We start from the raw sequence: 7,524 nt of genomic DNA, 5'->3' as shown, positions 1-7,524 counted from the left end.
GGACTTCCAAAGACAACATAATTAGTCGAACGACTACCAAAAATAAAATCCATTCAGCACCAGCGAAGGACATGTAATGAACCTATAGAGCTTACCTACACGGTGTCGACGGCGTTCCAGTTGGCAGAACCATAGACGAAAGCACAGTAGTAATTTTCTAATCTCTGGCTATTTTGTTTCGTGTTGAAAGGTGCCGAAAGAAAGACGAAGCAGAAACGCTGCACGTGCAGCAAAATATCTCTATCGTCATCGAATTGCGCGTTCTTCTTTTCGAAGCAGCAGTAGTCGCAGTCAGCTTGTCGCGCTCTCGGGCGTGAGGCCCAGTTTCCAACCGGAGGCGTTGTCTAAACGCCGGATCTGAGGGCACGTGACCGCTGGCAGACCGTAAGCATTCCTATTTTTTCAAGTGGTACGTTACTCACGGGACCGTTTCCTGCTAACGCAGTTGACTTATTTATCAAATGTGCTTTGTTGTACGCTGCCAGTGCTCAAATTACCAGAGCACAGGAGTCGTCTGAGTTGTGAACACTGCAACTTTGGGGATGAGTTATTGTTTAACACAATAGGATCCAAAAGAGCGCTCATTTTGCGTTTGAGTACTTTTGTCAAAGGGGTCAATGCCACATTGCGCCGACTTCAGACCTCGATGAGTGTTGGGAGATGGCCGACGAGTGGATACGGCACACACGTACGTTTGGCTATTTCAAGGTACCATTATTTATTTTTGAGCTCTTCGTTTGCTGCCGCGATTCTCATTCATGCCTCTCTTTTGGCGCTCTTTGGCCATATTCGCTTTGGGCACGCTTTTAGTGCGTTAAGAGCAGGAGCATTCATTGTCCCAAATGAATGGTGTTGTATCGCGACAGGGAGCACACGAAAAGAAACGTCGCGTGACATCAGGACCGGTTGGCTGACAAGCCCCGTCGGCTATATCCACCAAACAAGGCCGTCACAGCAGCGACTTCGGACATTCATGTTGACGTCGGTGTCTAGCAAGTGTAAAAATGGTCTTCTTTGTCTGACGAGACGGCCAGTAGTCGGCGTCTGGGCTTGCTCGATGTTTCGTTGTTCTGTTCTGGTGTGATAGCAACTTAAAGGGTTCGGTAAGGGTGATGAGTTCGGTGAGTCGGTCGTCCACAGTGCCCCTTGTATTCGGGACTGTAAGCGCTAAAGCCCGTTCACTAAACTGTTCGGTTTACGCAGGGCACGGCAGTGTCTATGGTGAACTGTCATATGGGGAGGCGCATCGGGAAGGGGTGCAGGTGCTCACTGATAGCATTTCGTCACGAAAAAATGTGAACACGCCTAGCTGGAAAATTATCCGCCGAAAAGAAATGAAATATTTCATCCTCTCGAAATGGCACTCTTCTAAACATCCGTACTTGCACGGTTCATCATGTTGCCCTTATTGAGGACTTGCGCGGATGTTTTTCCACGCAGGTGGGTCCAAATATACATATTTCAGAAGTTAGTGGACGCATTTATTGGTTATACGCGTTAAGATATACGCGACGGCATCCGTCATCCGTTTACCCAGCGCGTAGCACCCGAGATCGCACCGGTGGAGATACGCCGTTGTGATTCCGGAGGCCACGCCCAGAGGCATGCGCCGGGAAGTGAGTATACTTTCGTGTTCCAATGTACAGCCGAGGACGGGGCAAGCGATGCAAGAATCGCTGGCATTCCGTGTTGCGTTCCCAATGTTGTTTTGTTTCCTTTCGAACAGGAGTCGCCGGCGTTGTACGCTTTTGCGGATATAGAGGATAGTCGCACTGCCATTTGGTTCACGCCGGTACAAGTCTGTAGCGGACATGCCGCGATGAAGTTTTGGCGGTCGCTCTACGAATACCCGTAGCTCTAATCCGTGGTCACCGCTTCTGAGATGTGGTACGCGCAATACGATGAAGCACTTGTGTTTTATGTCGCCTTCTTCGCGTCTCGTCTTTCCAGTGCTATAGGTATTTTTCGAGAGTGCGACATGCATGCGTCAAAGCCAACGCTGTGATTAATGCAGCCTTATCATCAAGCACTGAAAGTGACGAAGCCGTGAGAGAAAAGGAAAATCATGCGCCATTCCACTCTAGTGACACAAGACAAGGACAAAAGAAGGTATAAAACGACGACATTCACATATTGTCGTCGTTTTATACCTTCTTTTGTCCTTGTCCTGTGTTGCGCTGTAAAGGTGACACATAATTTTGAACAAATGTACGAACTCATCTATTGTCTTGATCGGTGGTCATCGTGACAAAAGATACGCACACACACTTATTGTCATTCGCGTGGAAGACGGGATCACCGCCCCGAGGATCCGGAGGAAACTAAGCACGCGTGATGTTCTGACGGGACCGCCACCACAGGAGAGCGGAAGGAAACTAGATGCGCAAGAGCTTGGAACGCCGACAGAGAGAGTGCGGTGCGAGCGTAGACATGGCCGACGCGGGTCGGTCTTTCGGGCTAAGATCCCATGGTAGTATCTGTTTTTATCCTTATACCTGGGAGCTCTTTGGGTCCCAGGTATGACAAGGGTCGTTCAAGGGCACGTTACAGGTCCCGGAGCCCACTACCCTGACACCACAGGGGTAGGTGCCATTGAGCTTGGACCCTAGCTTTCTGCACTATGTTCGAGATCGGCCCGCGGTTTTTCCACACGCACACGAAAAATGCACGAAAGCCTAGCCATAAACAGCTTCGTTGTAAAACAACACGCAGTTGTGTCTACCGATCCGTTCCCAATATCTTTCAGATGTCGACAGCTACTAAGGGAGTTTCTGCCTGCCTTTGTGGGGCCACACTAGTGCGCATGTACAGACCCTTTTATCCGGACTGTGTCCGTGACCCCAGAAGGCTTCCGGTCACCCGTGTCTGGGACACAAGTTTAACAAGAAACATATTTTGTCGTCCCTCAGGGCGGGTACGATTCCTTAATGTGCTCGAATATAACAAAGACGCCTCATGTTTCCAGCTTATGTAGTAGCTTTCTTGTGTGTTTCCGAGTAAAATGTATCAAAAAGCTGTTTAACTGAGTAGCAGATTTGTACCAACTCGAGGTACACTGGAGGGTCCTATATTTTCAAACATCATTGCTACTCATATTCGCTTAGCTACCCGCTAAATTTAGTGGACTATTCCACAGGGTGAGACCAGACGTCTTTTGGGACTTGCGTTTGTGTGCCGCCTGCCCCCTGTCGTGCTGGATATGAAACCCGTAAACCTAGAAAAGAGGGAATTGCAGTTGTTTCACATTGTGACCACACAAACCGATCATGATGGTTTCAGCCAAATGGTCTGCGTCGAGGAGTTGCTGTGCACACTTCCTTTTGTTGTGAGACAGGCTTTCTGTGTAAAAACCGCACAATATTACAAATATGTTATAGGGTCGAACTTGGCTGTGTTAGACCAAAGTGTCGATACGGAACCTCTGCCGCCCGGTCAGGAGATGCAACGTGCTTGCCCCTTTGCATTCTGTGGAGCACATTGCTTTCAAGAGGACTATGTGCGTTTTACAGCGAAGCTGTTATCCTCTAGTTGGCCTGAACATTTAGTGGCGTGCTCCTTGCTCCCCTTCCCCGGAAAAAGAAAGACGGCAGCTGGAAAAGGGGTTTGTGTTGGAGTTTCCTCGGAACAGATTTACGTTTCTCGTATATTCGAATTACAATCTGATGCTATCATGTCTGTAGGTTGTGTATAGATCGTACTTTATGAACTTTCTGACGCATGTTACTTTGAGAAATTAAATTACTCTGAAAACGCACTTCCGCTAGGCGTAGCTAGGGCTTACAAGAATGAGGACATATGCTGTGCTAACGGTACCGCCACCTAGCTGCCGTGACCACTCGGACAGACCTCAAACGGCTGCTGGAAAAGGGCTTTGTCTTTCAGTTCCCGCGTAACAGATTTATATATTTTCGTACATTCGAATAACAATCAGGAACTATCATGTCTGCAACTTGTGTAAGTCCTACTTTGTGCTTTTTCTGACGCAACTTACTTTTCAACATTAATTTAGTTCAATAAGGCCCTTGCACTTGGCGGATAGCCTAGAAGAATGAGGATATATGCTGCGATTCCGCACACATGCGTGTGCGCGTGACGTACATCGCTTGTGGTGACGTGCTTGCGCAACGTCGTCTAGCGTCCGCACCAGCTTCGCTGTACATTTGCTTTCGAAAGGTGGAATGGAAGCGGGTTTAGTATTACTTCACCCAACTTGCCTCTGGCAGCTACAAAGGGCATAGTTTGTCTGTATCAAAGCTTCTCATTAATTTAAAATGGGGATCTATTGATTGATTCATCTATAAACTTAACACAATGTGTTAATGTGACCCTGCAGCACCTTTTACGAAATACAAGTATGTCTTCTGTTATATGGTCGCTGCAACGCTTTTCGAACTCGATAAGAAAACGTTCGTAGTCTAAATACAATGCTGTCATGAAAATGTAAGCGAAATCTTATGCCGCTGCATACAACAGGGATCTTACAATCTCTCATATTAGATTGTTCGCTATCTTCTGCGACTTTCGAAGACCCGTCGCTTTTTCCGCCGTCAATGACGTCATAGTCATCGCGACAGTCCGTACATGATTGTTCACGGCCATGAGTTACTCCCAAACGAAAGCTCGCGCCACATGCGCACACCTCCCAATCTTATTCAAACTGCGAAACGGCAGTATTTGAAGGGTACATCGCGTCCTAGCTGTCGCCGCTCGTTTATCAGTCACCTTTGTCAGACGCTAACTTTGGCGGGTTATCGTAACTCAAGTAAAGAAGAAAAAAAAAGTCGCCGTTTCGTGCGAAGAGCAGTAGCAAGGTTCCGTGTGTGCAACGCACGTTTCGCGGCTGAGAAAAGACGACGGAGGTGGAAGGCACGAGGAGGGCGGGCCGAGGTCGAGTTGCGCGCGCAAGAAAGAACACCGGGCAGGTGAGCCAGGATCGGCCACGACGCGGATATCTCGAGCCATCGACTTCGGAAGGCGACGTTTCCGAAGGTGAAGAACCAGTGCGGACTGGACGTGGTACATGGCGTCGCCGCAGCGACGCTTTACTACCTAAGGCGCCCGTCGCTAGCCATTGTTCCTTCCTGCCGTGCCTTCGCAGCGAGGACCACCCGGAGTTCGAGGGTAGCCTGGGGTCCCAACGGCCTCGGATCCATATCCCGATGCCAGGTAATTAAGTGCTGTCGGCCACGCCACTGCGTGGGAGCCGTCTACCGGAGACGGCCTGTGCGGCGCGCTACCGACGGCTCGGCTCGCCCTGTCCTCCAGCTGGCTTTGATACTCGCCGTGTCCTCAGGCTCGTCTCCCCGCCAGTGCTGGCGTCGGACAGTTGTGAGATGCTCTTTCAACTTTACGTTTTAACGCGATAGGGTTAAGGGCTCTGTGTCTGAAAAAAAATCGTTGCCGGCGTTGGACGTCGTTTCACGAAAAATTATTCCGAACCACAACCACGCAGGCCCTCCGAGTGGCGCAGAGGCGTTACAAAACTAATTGAATTCCTCACAGTAAAAAGCGTCAGAGAAATCGTAATGTCCGACCTAAACACACCCTGCAGACATGATGCCGTCGGAGTTTAATTTGAATATGCCACAAACCATAATTCTGTTACGCGGAAACTCAAACACAAACCCCTTTTCCCAGCGTTTCTACCATTCAAAGAGCGGCGCGGCCCGCTTGGCCCCTTGCAACAACACTATCGCACTCACCTGCGCGCATCCGCAAGCTGCGATTGCCGGGAAGGGTGACAAGCAGTCAGGAATCTTTGAATGCTATCGAGTTCTACTCTCTAATGCGAAGCTTAGCTCGGGCCCAACTCTGACGCGGCCTATTCAAATACTCTTCATGCCGTCATTTCACCGTCGTCATCCCATTGTCGTAATGCTGTTGTCACAACACCATCGTCGATCCACCGACGTTATTCCTTGTTTGTCGTTCTATCGTAATCATGCTGTCGCCATTCAATCATGATTAGGCCGTCGTTGTGATGCAATCATAATCAATGCGTCGTCGTTACACAGACGCTATCATGCATCCACTGCACCCCATGCTCATGGGCGACCTTGACAAGCGAATGCCATTGCAAGGTGGTAGGATATCTGAATATGCAGCATATAGCGGAATCAAAGAGCGTTCCAGAATTATCACTGCACTTGTTAAGTAAACGGGACTTCAGGAATGTGACCTCTCGCTACATTGCTCGATTGCTATTCGCGTTACCGTCGACAGACATCGTGATATGCGTTCTACCGTAATTTTTTCTTTGCGGATTAAAGAAAATTCGTATTTTCTGCTGCGCGAGCTTGCTCGCCGTTTTCTGCGGCGTGCCGGTCTCAAGGCTGGAGCGAGAAATTGTGCATCAAATGTAGAATGATAAATTATGCAATTATTTACTCGTTTAATAATTGCATATATAGTTGATACTACACAACTATATAGTTATTATATAGTTGCCGCCCTAACGGGCGTTACCACAATTAAAAACAGTAATAATATACGTGTTCAGTATCTCGAGCACAAAAATCCCAATAAAAAATAAACGAAAACTGGGCAGACAACTAGTAAATTATGCCATCAACGATAAGCTTTCAGTACACATACAATGGACGGTGTGTGAACGCACACGTGATTTGTTTGGAATAAGTTAATAAACATAGTTATAGACTATAGATATTACAAGATCGATGGATAAGGATATAGAAAAGTACAGAAAAAAATTAGTGGTGCATTGGTCATATGGAGATGATTGGCGACGGTAATGCTATTAAATTCTTTCTCGCGACAGGTGTGTAATCAGTGATTATACGTGATCGATTCTTGTGATTGTGGAATTGCCGAGACAGAGACAACATTTTATGATATATCCAACTGAAGGATGTTTATTTTCGATTAGGAGGCACGCCGCCGTGGGAGACTCCGGAGTAATTATGACCGCCTGGGGTTCCTTAACGTGCACCAAATGCACGGTACTCTAGCCTCTTTGCAATCAGCCCCGATCAAAATGCGGCCGGGAATCGAACCCACCACCTCGTGCTTAGCAGCGCAACGCCAGCCGCCATGCCACCGTGGCTGGTAACTAATTAGTAATTGCTTCGCTGAGCTACCTGCAACATAAACCTTGCTCCAGTATATAAAATTTCCGACCTAGCCCATCCCATTATGAATGTTGACGATGATGCAATTACAATTGAAGGAATGTAGCAAATATTTCCCCGCCCAAACGTGTAATGTATAAGGCGCGTATGCAGCCAGGCTCCTCTCACGCTTCCTTCTAGACATGTGCGCCATCTAACGCCGCCGCCGCGAAGCCTGTGCATAACACGTGGGCGAATACTTATTCAGATAAGACTGCCTGAGTATATACGACGTGTGTTCGATTCCGCCCAGCACCGGATAAATTGTGAGATTTTTTTGTCATTGAAGGGTGGCACATATCCACTGATCCGAGTTGGCGTAACATAGGTTCATTGAAGCGCTTCACATACCTGGTGACCCAAGTTGAAGTGAAAAAGGTGCACTGAAGCACATACC

The 7,524-nt window shown here is 48.2% G+C and overlaps 1 protein-coding gene across 3 annotated transcripts in view; it reads left to right on the top strand.

Annotated features, from left to right (window-relative positions):
• The first annotated feature begins 227 nt into the window (after positions 1 to 227).
• Positions 228 to 7,524, top strand: part of LOC142585084 (uncharacterized) — a 45,473-nt gene continuing 38,176 nt past the window's right edge. Inside the window, exon 1 of one of the 3 annotated variants that reach the window (XR_012829027.1) lies at positions 228 to 384. The gene's annotated coding sequence lies outside the window, so the exon portion shown is untranslated. Of the gene's footprint in view, positions 385 to 4,266; positions 5,329 to 7,524 lie in introns of those variants that run through there. The other 2 variants (XR_012829025.1, XR_012829026.1) reach the window with 2 other exon arrangements.

This window comes from Dermacentor variabilis, chromosome 6 (assembly GCF_050947875.1).
Source record: "Dermacentor variabilis isolate Ectoservices chromosome 6, ASM5094787v1, whole genome shotgun sequence".
Taxonomy (NCBI): Eukaryota; Metazoa; Arthropoda; class Arachnida; order Ixodida; family Ixodidae; genus Dermacentor; species Dermacentor variabilis.
This window is presented reverse-complemented; position numbering and strand designations above follow the sequence as displayed.